At 36.4% G+C, this 12766-nt stretch overlaps 1 protein-coding gene across 1 annotated transcript in view; it reads right to left on the reverse strand.

The window, feature by feature from the left end:
- The window catches only part of SIN3A (SIN3 transcription regulator family member A), a 65354-nt gene that overhangs the window by 50912 nt on the left and 1676 nt on the right, over window positions 1–12766 (reverse strand). The gene's annotated exons all lie outside the window — the stretch shown is intronic.

Here is a 12766-nt window from a genome sequence, read left to right on the forward strand (position 1 = left end):
ATGGTTTTTCAATGGCTGGGAGGTCAGAGGGTGTTGACATCCCTAATCCCCTCTTTGTTTAAGAGGCAACTGTATACCTTTCTTTATTCTCTAGTTTTCTCCTCAAATGCCATCATTCCTAATAATTACATATTCACATGCTACAAAAACATTCAAGTGGCTTCTTCCTAACTTCTCTCTAAAAGTAATATAATTGTGTTCTAATTTTTTTAAGTCAATTGTTTCAACAATTTAATGCTATCATGGAAAGATCACTGGACCAGGAGTTAAGAGAACAATGGTTCTAAACTGTCAATTTAAGCAGCTATATATAGTAATATTTCAAAAAGGTCTCACTCCATGTTGAGTTCGTTTCTCCAGCTATAAAATATGAAGGTTGGAACAGATCATTTCTAAGATTTCTTCTGACTTTAATATTCCTTAACACTCAGGAGATTTCAGAATTCCTTAGTTTAATAATCCATTTTTAGGGGGACACTTCCCTTCAGCACACAAAAATTTAGTATCCCTTGGCCACGAATCCAGCTAGGCCTTTTCAGAGCTTTTCCAACATTGGTATCACTAATACAAGCATATCAATAAAAGAATGCTTTGATCCAAAGACAAGATCCACCACTTTTTCAGTCACAGAAAGTATCTTAAAACTGATACCACTCTAAGATTCCTCAAGGGAGGAACAACCTAAGAGAGGCACAGTCGCAGGGGGGCCATCAGGTGAGAAATTGGGGATCAACAGAGGTGAGGCTTAGAACCTCACCCCCCCTGTTTTGAGAGAAATCTTCTGCATCCGTGGATGTTTTGTTGCCCTTGTCTAGCTTGGATTAATACTTAGTTTATAGGCACAGACCTGATCATCTACATTTGCCCTCTTACAGCACTAAACTATGTTTTCTACCTTTATCTTGCATCTACCTACCACTTCAGCATTTTATTAAAAAAAATAATAATAATAATAATAATAATAAGGGAGAAATGTGGGATTAACATATAAATCAAGTATAAAAATCAAACGAATAATCATAATTGACCTGATTGTTTATAGTTCATGATGCGTGATCAAAACCGAAAGTTTCTGTGATGAGTGCCCTTGCACTGTTCACCATGTAAGAACTTAATTCACTATGTAAGAACTTGTTCACCATGTAAAAACTTGTTCGTTATGGTTCAGAAGATTGGAGACTGTTGAGAATTAAGCATGGGGTTGATTAATGATTGTGCACTGAGTCCCCTATACAGAATTTTATTGTTAACAACCATTTGATCAATAAATAAGAGAGATGCCCTCTCCAAAAAAAAAAAAAAAAAAAAACTGACACCACTCCTGTGGCAAGAAGATAGAAAATACAGTAGTATTAGGAGATCTCATGAGCCCCCTCAATCTGAAGCAAGGCTCCCTTTGCAAATGGCAGAGGGTGGGACCATTACCTAACTTCTAAGCCCACCCACCCCTCTTTTCTTCATTCCTGGGGTATGCAAGCCCAGAAGGGGAAGCAGTCCTCATCAGGGCTCCCCAAATCTTTTCCACCTTTTCTCTGTTCTTACCATCATCCTTAACCTGCCTGTCACTCTAATCCTGACTTGAAATAGTGCCTCAGGTTTTTCTCATACCTCACAAACCTAAGTTAGACCCTGACACAGCAGCAAAACTGCCTCATTTTTAACGGGATCTTTTTGTAAATCTCAAGACACATATATCCTCTTTCTGTTGACTATAACTTTAGACCAAAGAACTAAAGTCATCCAAATGTATGTGATTATGTTGGACTCAGTTAACTGGAACTGGAAACATACTGCTGACAGCTGCTGAGGGGAAATAATTTTTAATGTCTTAACTAGTTTTCCTAGACTTTTCCAGGAAATAGCATGAAATAGCATGTTTAGCTTAATTATTTCAAAGCTTTCCAGACATATTAAAGAGGTTAGAAATACAGATACTATTTGATACTTAAGAGCCACCAGTCAAATAACTATGAACACTCAACCTCAACTTGTGAGGATTAGGAAGTTAAGTCTAATAACTGGATAAAGCAAGGAGTCTTACAGACTTTTTGGCTGCTATTTCCATGTACGCCCATGATCTAAGATCATGGTTTGGTTTGGGGTTCTGCTGGTTTGAAACACAGATGCTTAATTAAACTCATCTGAGATTAAACACCAAGTCAACACTTCATAAATAGAAAACCAAAGTTATATCTGTTTTTTATATGTACTATATCAGAAGAGCACAGCACAGGAAAATGAGACTAGAATACATACCAAGACCCAGATTCTAGTCCAAACTCTGACTCAAATCTGTATAACTTTGATCCTGTCTCCTCATCTGCAAAAGGAGGTGACTGACGACAACAGTGATTCCCAAATGCCGGTCTATGGACCAGCCTACCGGGGAAAAAAGGGCAGGGCAGGAAGGTGGGAAAATGGTATTCTGTTGTTCATAGGTGAACTATTAAAGTACTATGCTTTATTCTGAGTTCATGCCCTATCTTTTAGCTGTAAAAATATCATTTCTTCTATAAAATGGCTGTGATTTTACAAAGTATTTAACTTCATTCGCTTCTACAGTTTGCCTTCCAGACTGTCTATGATACTGAAGAGGCTGCCCAGATCTGTACTTTCTCTGAACCATACAATCACCACTCTGAATTCTATTTCCTAAATGGTTCTCAAATCAATTGCTTCTTCTCTAGTCATACAGTTAGTCCCTAATTTCAAGCCCTCATCATCCCTTATTACCCACACCCTTCAACCTTTCTCAGGTCTAGTCTTTCAAAAATGGCCTGCATCAAAAGCAAATCAAATCCAGTTGCAAATCCATCACTGGTTTCCCATCACTTAAGGTAACAATCCAAATTCCTTAGTTAAGCATTAAAATTCTTCCTTACTGATTGGGGGACAATTTAATTTACCAATTATCTCCTTCCTATCCTCACCCTATCATCCATTCCTGTCAAATGCTTTGGCAGTATTTATTCATTCATTTAGCAAATATTCAGTAAGCCAATATGAAGGAGGTGGTAGGTGATCTTGGCCCTTGCCCTATAAAAACTTAAAAGACCATATATACCTCACTAGTAATCAAAGAAATACAAAACAAAGATACCCCAAAGCAACTGGCAAAAATTAAAAGAAATGATGCTATTTGGTGTGGATGACAGTATAGGGAAAGACTACTGGCAGAAGTTTCAACTGGTATAGACTATTTGGTTGGCATCTATTAAAACTTTTAATAAAATTCGGAATGTACATACCCTACAACCTAGCAACTCTACTTCTAGATCTCTATCCTATACATCTGGCAAGTATATTTTTATTGTAGCAAAGTCTGAATAGATAGACTGACTAAATGTCATTCAATAGGCAAATAAACTTGATACATCCACAGTAAGAAAACTATATAGCAATTAGAAAGATTAGGGTTCATCTACAAGGAAAATCCTGCAAGACATATTATTGAGTGAAAATAACAAGTTATAGAAAATATACTGTGTGAGATCAACACACACACACAATGTACTCTTAAGATTTGTGCATTTTACTGCACATAAATTTTGCATCAAAAGCACAGAGCAATAAACACACACTGAACTCCAGATAAGAATATGCATACTTAAGTATTGTACTTAGGTGATTAATGTCTGAAATTTACTTTGAAATTCATTAAGAAATTAGTTTGGATTAATAGATGGAGGGCTGAATATACATATGATAAAGCAAGTACTATAAAAATGGTAATGGTAAAATCTAAGTAGTGTGGTAGTATGCATACGAGAGTTCACTATAAAATTCTATCAACTTCGCAGTGTATTTGAAATTTTTCTTAATACAATCTTGGGAGGAAAAGCTAGCAATACAAGCCACTTCACAAAGTGGTACAAATAAGTATTACAAATTTGGAAGGGAGTAGAATACATACCTTAGGAAAGACTCTACAGAGAAGGTAAATGCTTAGTTTTACCTTGAAAATGAATTGGGGTATGGGGGTGTACAGGATGAAATTAAAACATTACAGTTACTTTCAACTTATAGGCCATAAACAGCTATTTACAATCCCTGCCAATTCATTTATCCCACAAATAATTCCCAAGTTATCTACACATGCCAAGCTCTGTGTTTAGTGGTGGGGCTTCAGCACTGAATTGGGATGGATTTGCTGCCCCACAACAACCAAATCTTCCATATGACTCTAATCAGTTGATGTGCCCCTCATAATAGTCCTGTCAGATGGGCACACCCAGAAGCCTCATTTAGAGGGAAACTGATACTCAAAATTAAGTGACTTGTTCAAGGTCTCACAGCTGGCGGAAGAAGCAAGAAGGCAGACTCTTGCTTCTTGGAGTACATGACCAATCTGTAGTAGAAATACTGGACAGACTATAGTATCCTGCTTGCAGATACACTAATTCCAGTCTATAAAGTATTTGAATGCCAAATAATGGAGCCACAAGAGTCTGACAAAAGCTACTTTCAAACCCTGCTTCAACTGACGTGATTTTCATCTGCCGCTATCGTCTCTGTTTCAGATTCGAAGCTTACACTTGTTATCAGAACTCTAGTCTATGAAGACAGAATTTTTTTTTTTTGTAGATAATTATTTTTTATTGAAGGGTAGTTGACACACAGTATTACATTACATTAGTTTCAGGTGTACAACATAGTGATTCAACATTTATATACATGACAATTCTAGGTACCAGCTATCACCATACCAAGCTGTTACAATATCTTGACTATATTCATTACATCCCAGTTACTTATTATTTTACCATTGGAAGTGTTGAAGACAGAATTTTTAAAAGAAAAAAACAAAGGACAGAAACTAGTAAAAAAAAAGGCAAATGTGAACAAACGATGGCAACAGAACACTAAAAAGTCATCTGGCCATGTGTTATAATAAAAAGTGGTAATAACCATGCAAAGGAATCATAGCTCCCAAATGAGAACAGAGCGGGATAATTCTGATATTGCAGGGAGTCTTCTGGAGTAGGGCAGAACTGAGGTGCAAACAGGACACATTTCAGACAAAGGTTATAGCTGGGCAGAGATAACAGCTAATCCTTTCAGAAGAAGGAAAATAAAAAACCAGTTTTCTAGTTCTACAACCTAAAATGTCTTCAATCACAATACAGTTGGTCTCCTCCAAAGACATTTCTCCATACTATTAAAATCCAAATGGAAAACCTTTTCATTTAGATTACATTTCACAAATTGGCTTAAATGCAAAACAACAGAATCATTTAAGTCAAGATTAACTCAAAATAATAGGGTGCATGGAACAAACTATTCTGGAAGCTTCTAGGTATATTTAAGCTTTCTTTCTGAAAAGCAGTTAATTTACGGTCAACCCTTTTAGTGCCTCTTAATATTGTATTGATATCATCTTGAGTTAGACATATTTTGAGGCTCCTTTATTTAGATAATTTTTTTAAAATTCTCTGAAATTACTATCTCTTACTGGTGGTCAGGATCATAAAAAATCACCTAAACTGTGGCCTGGACAGTCTACTTCAATGAATACTCTTGAAACAATGGGACGTTTCTCTTCAAAAGCAAAAGCACTTCTGTCAAAGCATTCAGCAAACGTTAACGACTTCAACCTAATGAAACTGCCTGCCATGGTCTACTTCAAAACCTGTCCAAAGATCCACTTCTGGATTTAAATATGCTAGAAAATGAAAAGTATTCCAGAATAAATGAAAAAAAAGCAATCTATTTAGATTTCCCGTATTACTTAGAATAATAGCTCAACAAAATTAACAACCCATTCTTCAAAAAATCCCACGAGATCTAACACCCAAGCCTGCCATGAAAACAGTTTACATTCTTCTAATGAGGTGGTCCTCAATCTAGGAGCAGTCTGCACCCAAGGGCACATCTGGCAATGTCAGAAGCCATTTTCAGTTGTTGAACTGCGGGAGACAGGTGCTGCTGGCATCTCATGAACAGAGGGCAGGGATGCTGCGCGTGCACTGGACAGCCTCCTACAACAAACAATTATTTGGCCCCAAATACTCACAGTAACTATTTGGCATTTATCTCTGGTGAGCTTTGGTGGGATTATGTCATACTGTAGTGTGACAGCAATTTTACCCAGTGGGCTCAGGACAATCCTCTTGGCTCTGCAAAAGGTTATCACGTCTATCTTTCTGATATGTGACTAACCTTTAACATTCAGTATACTAGAACAACTTATTATCATTGACTATTTGGGTGAAAACAGCTTTATTAAAAATTTTAGTGAGAATTTAAATAGCAAACCCAAATTTTTATTCTGTATTTTCCTCATTTTGAAAAAAAAAATACCCAAAATAGGCAATATCCTCTGTTTGTTTATTTATTTTTTATTATTAAAATACCATTCACATACAACCTTATGATGATGATGGTGGGCAATAGCCTTTAAAATCCAACAAACTAGTCATGCATGAACTTAGGAGCTTCACCATTCTGTACCTTTTGATTCCACATTTCAGGCACATCTCTAGTAAAGTTCTAGCTTACTGCCACTCTGGGAACCCCCCCTTTTTTTCTGCCTTTGCATCATTAAACACAGTATTTTGAAAAGTTAGTTCTTAGTTTTGCTAAAGAGAGAACAATCATCTTTGCTTCAAACTGCAAGCATTCTCAGTTTCAGACTAATAAATACCAATTAGAACAATCAATCCAATGATTTTTTTCATTTCTACATCATGTTTCCTTCCAATCACCTCAACTTACACCTGCCTTTGGCATCTGTCCACTTACAAACCATATCAAGTAACTGTTGGTACACAAACATTCTAAAAGATGGAAGACTACTACTACTGTACATCCTTTTAACAAATTGGAATGGTTTTGATTCTTGATAAAAATACTGAAGTCCTTCCTGTTGAATGACATACTTCTCACCCCCCCAATCCCAGAAATATACTGTGCACTCAAAAATTCTTAATTTTGAGACAATTTACCTAGAATTTTGCCATCTGAAGACTCACAGTCTGCAACCAGGCTTACACAATCAATTCTACCATCATCATTAGTCTAGAGTTTTATCTCTTGCACTGCATTCATCTACCAGTTCCCCTAATAGTTATGCAATGTCTTTCCTCTGTTAGTTTTCTTCTCTTTGCTATTACAGGAGGAAAATGAAAAACTATGGATTATCAAACATGTTCAATAAAAACTTAAGTTATAAAAATAGCATAAAGAATTATTATCTACACCTCACCCAGATTCCCCAAATGTTAACATCTTACATAGTAATGTTTAAGATAGTATCTCCTAGGACAATGACTGCAATGGGGAATGGGGAGGACTCGATAATATGGGTGAATGTAGTAACCACGTTGTTTTTTCATATGAAACCTTCATAAGAGTGTATATCAATAATACCTTAAAAAAAAAAGATAGTATCTTCTAACTTTTTGTACTTTTTTGAATGATGCTATAATGCTTTGGGCAAAACAGTAAGAAAACTGAAATGTAATAGTGATGATTTATTGTACTACTATATCCTTCTAGGTAATTCCATTTTTCTTCCATTTTTAAAAAATCATTTTAGGTTTTTTAAGCATAGTTGGAAATATTGATAAGTAATGATGAAATAATTCTTAGGATGATGAAATACCAAAATTTTTCAAGATACAGGAAAACTAAGATCATTAAGATTCCATGCTATAGCTCACATGTATAAATGGCAATAGCTAAAATGAATTTATTCTATTAAAAAAAGTAAATTTCCTTTGTTCTTTCAAAGACATCCAATAAATAAATAAAAGTCATGAAATGTAAATCTTTACAAGTAGTTAATACTTGTAAACTCAAGAAGAAACTCAAAAACTACAACTGGGTCCAACTGACACTGATGTTAATAGGTAGAAAATGAATAGGAAACTAGTTCAATCAAAAGGTAGTAATAATTTTATCAATGATAACTTCCAGATTGAGATTACTGAACTACAGTTTTGTAACATGCATTTGGGAAATGTGGGTGAAGAAAACATTGCAATTCTGTGTATTATTTTTGGGCATTTTTCTGAAGTCTAAAATTACTTCAAAATGAAAAGGTTAAAAAAATTGAAGTATTAATAGTAGGGCAATATAAAAGGAAATCAACATGTATCCTTATTCTCAAGGGCATTACAGTTCAGTTTGTGTGACAAGTGACAAGGTTCCATCAGTTGAGAATGGTTTACAACAACAGACTGAGTGTAACAGCAGATATGCTTAAGAAAGCATTATAAAGACTAAGACTCAGAGTCTTTAAGAGGATAGGTAGATGTGTCACTCACCTCATGCTGCCTTTCTCATATTAGTTTATTTCTGAACCAATACAAACATGGGCACACAGACCTTTAAACATCTTTGTGCATAGCACCACTGCCTTACCTGCAGTGGAAACCAAATCATTCATTCACGCATGCATGCATCCTGTAATATTTAGTGAGCACATACTACGTGCCAGGTATCATTCTAGGAGCTGGGGACTCACTCTAAACAAAACAAAAATCTCCTTCATGAAGTTTACCTTCAGTGGGAGAAACAGACACTAAAATGTTCAGAATATTAGACAGTGAGAAGTGTTAAGAAGAAAAAAGAGAACGTCTTTGAAATTTTAGATAAGAATGACCAAAGAAAACCTCATTAATATAACTTGTTAGTAAAGGAAGTAAGGAGCTAGCCATAGGGAGATCAGTGGGGACAGCAGATTAAGGCATAGGGGACGGTAAATGCAATGACCCTGATCCATACACACGCTTGATTATTTCCCAAGAACAGCAAAATGGCTGTGTAGCTGGAGCTGAATGGAGGACACACTAGTGGAACATGAAGTCAGAGAAATAGTGGGGTTGGGGGTACTAGGTAGGAAGCATATCATGGTTGTTCTCATAGGTTATATTAAGGACTTGGACCTTATACTCAGACCAAAAGAGAAAGCAACTGGAGGGTTTTAAACAAAGATGTGACATGGTCTGACTTGGGTTTTAGAAGAATCACTTGGGTTGTTGTGCTAAGAATAGACTGAGGAGAGGCAGTAACAAAGCAGAAAGAATAGCTAAGGTGTTGCTGAAATAATCCAAGCTAGAGATGTTAGTGGTACTCACTGCAGTAGTTGGGGCTTGGAGGAGCCATTTAATGGATAGTATTTTGAATATAGAGCAAATAGGATCACCAACAGACCACATATGAAAAAGACAAAAAGAAAGAAGTCAAAGTTACCTAGTAGATATCCAAAAGTAAATATGAAGTGGGCCACTTGATGTTAGCCTATAGTAGTACAAAGAGAGGTCCCAGTGAGAGATGAAAACCTGAGAGTGATCAGCGCTGTTTGGATTTTAGAAAGGTAATACAGGGCATAGCTCTCCAGGATTCTGCACCAAGAGGGACAGCCAAATCAAAAGGGAGTTAAACAAACAAAAATTCTTGCATTTCAGAGCTACAGATAAGAGACTGTGAACCTCTGTATCTTTCGACAGCCTGCAAAATAAGCAGGCCTAGCCCTGGAGGATACCAGCAGGAGGGAGGGATGGTTCACCCTGATGCTAGTAAACACAAGTAACTTACAGGCACGCAAGATAGAATGGGGGTGGGGAGTACAAAAGCAAAAGAAGTGAGGGACAAAAGAGATCTACCAGTTGGAAATTGCTATTAATAAATGCCTAACTAACTTTGAAATCAACTGCAACTGAACAGAGTAGCCTCTATGAGCAAACTTTAAAAAGCCATAGAGTTCAGTTTGTAAACTATTTTATCACTGGCTATGTGCCAGCACTGTCTTAGGCACTGAGGCAATTAAGAAAGTCAAGTACCTATCTAGAGAAGCCACTTGTGCAGCTGTCCCGAAAGAAAACCAGTATTAGGTAGTTGCCCTACAAATGTATAAAAACAAAAAACTCTATGCATTTGGTCATAACTGAAAACAAATCTCACCAGTCATGTATTTTGAAGACATCCAAAAAGAAACTTCGTAGCTAAAGGAAGCCACATTTTTTTAAATGTGTTGTTAAAAAACAAACAATTGTCTAATGATACTTAGAATTCTTATTTTTAAAAAAAGTATCTGTCAGGAAAACAAAATTTCTTGAAATACTGGAAAGAACATAATGGAATAATGGCAGAACCCTGATTCATAGACTACTTTAGTATACTGCTGAATGTGTTTCATTATTTAACCTTAACCTCGACAAAAAGCAAACACCCAGAACATCCAGTTTATTTGCTTGAACTCTAACAAGAAAAACATAAAAATCCTCAACTATTACCTCTACTACTCACTTATTAAAGCAGCAGAAACAGGAAGGCATGTAAAAGAAGTATTAGGAACCAAGAGTTATTAACAAACATATTAATAATATATCCTGAGCTTGACAGGGTAACGGTAACAGTAACAGTATGTGCCATATCCATAATTTCTCCACTGTGATTCTCAAACGCCTTCCAAAGCAATAGAAGCTATCAGGTCCACAAACTAAAGAGAACAAGATTCACAAACTCTGTTAAAGATACTACAATTTATGTGCCAATTTCAACATGACGCCACTCCTAATATTCCAAAACACACTCTCAGGGTACTTTCAGTGACATGTCTAAGGTCATTTAACAACTTGCTTCAACTCAATCTATGATTTCAGACTTCACTCTCCTATTTTTCATTCAGTGTCCCTCTTCCTCCACCCCAAAGGCAGGGCTCTCCCTCCTCTATTTCTTACAGCTCTTTGACATTCTACCTGTAGTGATGTGTAGTAAAATCATCACGTGTATATTTGCCTCTCCTTCTAAGAATGTAAACTTGGGGACAAAGACTCTCCCTGTGTCAGCCCAGAGCTATTTAGGAAGGTAGCTGATAAATGCTTTCAAAGGCCACCGCTCCTCAAAAATGCCAGTTACCACATGATCCAGCAATTCCACTCCAGGGTATATACCCAAAAGAATTTAAAGCAGGTACTTAAAGAGGTATTTATACACCCATGTTCACTGCAAAATTATTCACAACAGCCAAGGGGTAGAAACAACCCAAATGTCCATTGACTTAGGAATAAACAAAATGTGGTATATACATACAATGGTATTATTATTTCACCACTTAAAAGAAAGGTAATTCTGACGCATGCTGACACAATGTGGATGAATCTTGAAGACATTATTCTAAGTGGAATAAGCCACACAAAGGGCAAATACTTCATGATTCCTCTTACATGACATGGAGTAGCCAAATTCAGAGAAAAAAAGTAGAATAGTGGTTGCCAGGGGCTGTGGGGAGGCTTAAGGGGAGTTGTTATTGTTTAATAGGTGAAGAGTCTTAGTCTGGGAAGACAAAAAACTTCCAGAGATGGGTGGTGGTAATGGTTGCCACCACAATGTGAATGTACTTATTAATGCCATTGAATTGTAAAATTTTAATGATACATATATATTTCACCACAATCAAAAAAAAACTGACCACACTGTTCCTTCTGTGTTTATTATCCTTAGACCAGAGGAAACTGAAATATAAAGTTAAGAGCATGGATTGGATCCAGAACGCCTGGGTTAAGTTCCTGACTTGGCCACTTACCGTATGTCTAACCCCTCTGTGCCACTGTTTCCTCATTTTTAAAACATGGACTTCATAGGTACCCACTACACAGGTTGTCATGAAGATTAAATGGGTTAATAAACGTGTAGTGCCTACTTCAGTGCCTGGGACATGGTGCGGGGTCAATAAATGTAAGCTCTTATTTTTATTCAAGGAGATGGAATAATTTGGAAAAGCAGATAAATACCTTTTTTTGGGGGTAAGAATCTGCAGAAAGTAAAGCTTAACAAAGTCTTGGTCGGTGGATTACCTAGAAAAGTGAGAAAGCCTTTTAAAGCACTGTGCTAGATTACTGAATACCACGAATATAATCTTTTATTTCAACTAAAATCCACAATCATTGACATTTATTTGCCTTGCACAGCTCTCTAGTATCTTGTCTGTTTGCACTGAAGATGTAAATAGGACCATGTTTTGCCAGGAATCTTATCAAATTACTACATACCTCCTTCATTAAAAAAGAAAAAAATCATACACTTTATACGAAATGTTTTAATTACAAAATGCCTATCTAAGGTCTTTAACAGAACTATAGTACATAAAACTAATATCGGGAGAGGTAAGCATTTAAGAAAACTTCCCTAATACAGACAGTATAACCACACTCTTACTTGAACCCTTAAAGCCCGTGTGGGACTTCTGACCCTGGTGCACCACAAGACAACATACTCTTTAAGGGCATGAATTAGGTCTTCTGTGTTTCCCAACATACAGCATAGCAAACAGTGGGAACAACTATGTGTTAACCAAACTTTCCTCAACGGTAAATTCTTCACTATCTTTGTCAGTTTATAGCATCAGGGGGAAAAAAAAAACGTTTTCTGTCTCCACCAATTCTACTATAGCGACCATTAATCACACGAAAAAAGCTACTTCTGCCATTGACTATGCCTTAACTGAGAAGGCGGGACTCACTCCCTTCACAAGAGTATATGGCAGAGGGCACGAAGCTTTCAGTCCCAAATGAGTAAGGCGCAAATCTAGAATTTAACTTCAGTTCAGATAATCAGTCAAAGAGCTTATTCAGATGTTGGTGCATAAATAAATACATTCGTTTCATGTCACATAAAATATCAAAATTAAGTAATTTCTCTTAAAAGAATGCATCAAGTCACAGAAAACCCCTCAATTAAAATGGTTCATTAAGCCTGAAATGTCCTAACGCAACTCGCCAATACAGGCTGGAGGGCAACATAACATAAGTCACATACATAA

This window comes from Manis pentadactyla, chromosome 11, assembly GCF_030020395.1.
Source record: "Manis pentadactyla isolate mManPen7 chromosome 11, mManPen7.hap1, whole genome shotgun sequence".
Taxonomy (NCBI): Eukaryota; Metazoa; Chordata; class Mammalia; order Pholidota; family Manidae; genus Manis; species Manis pentadactyla.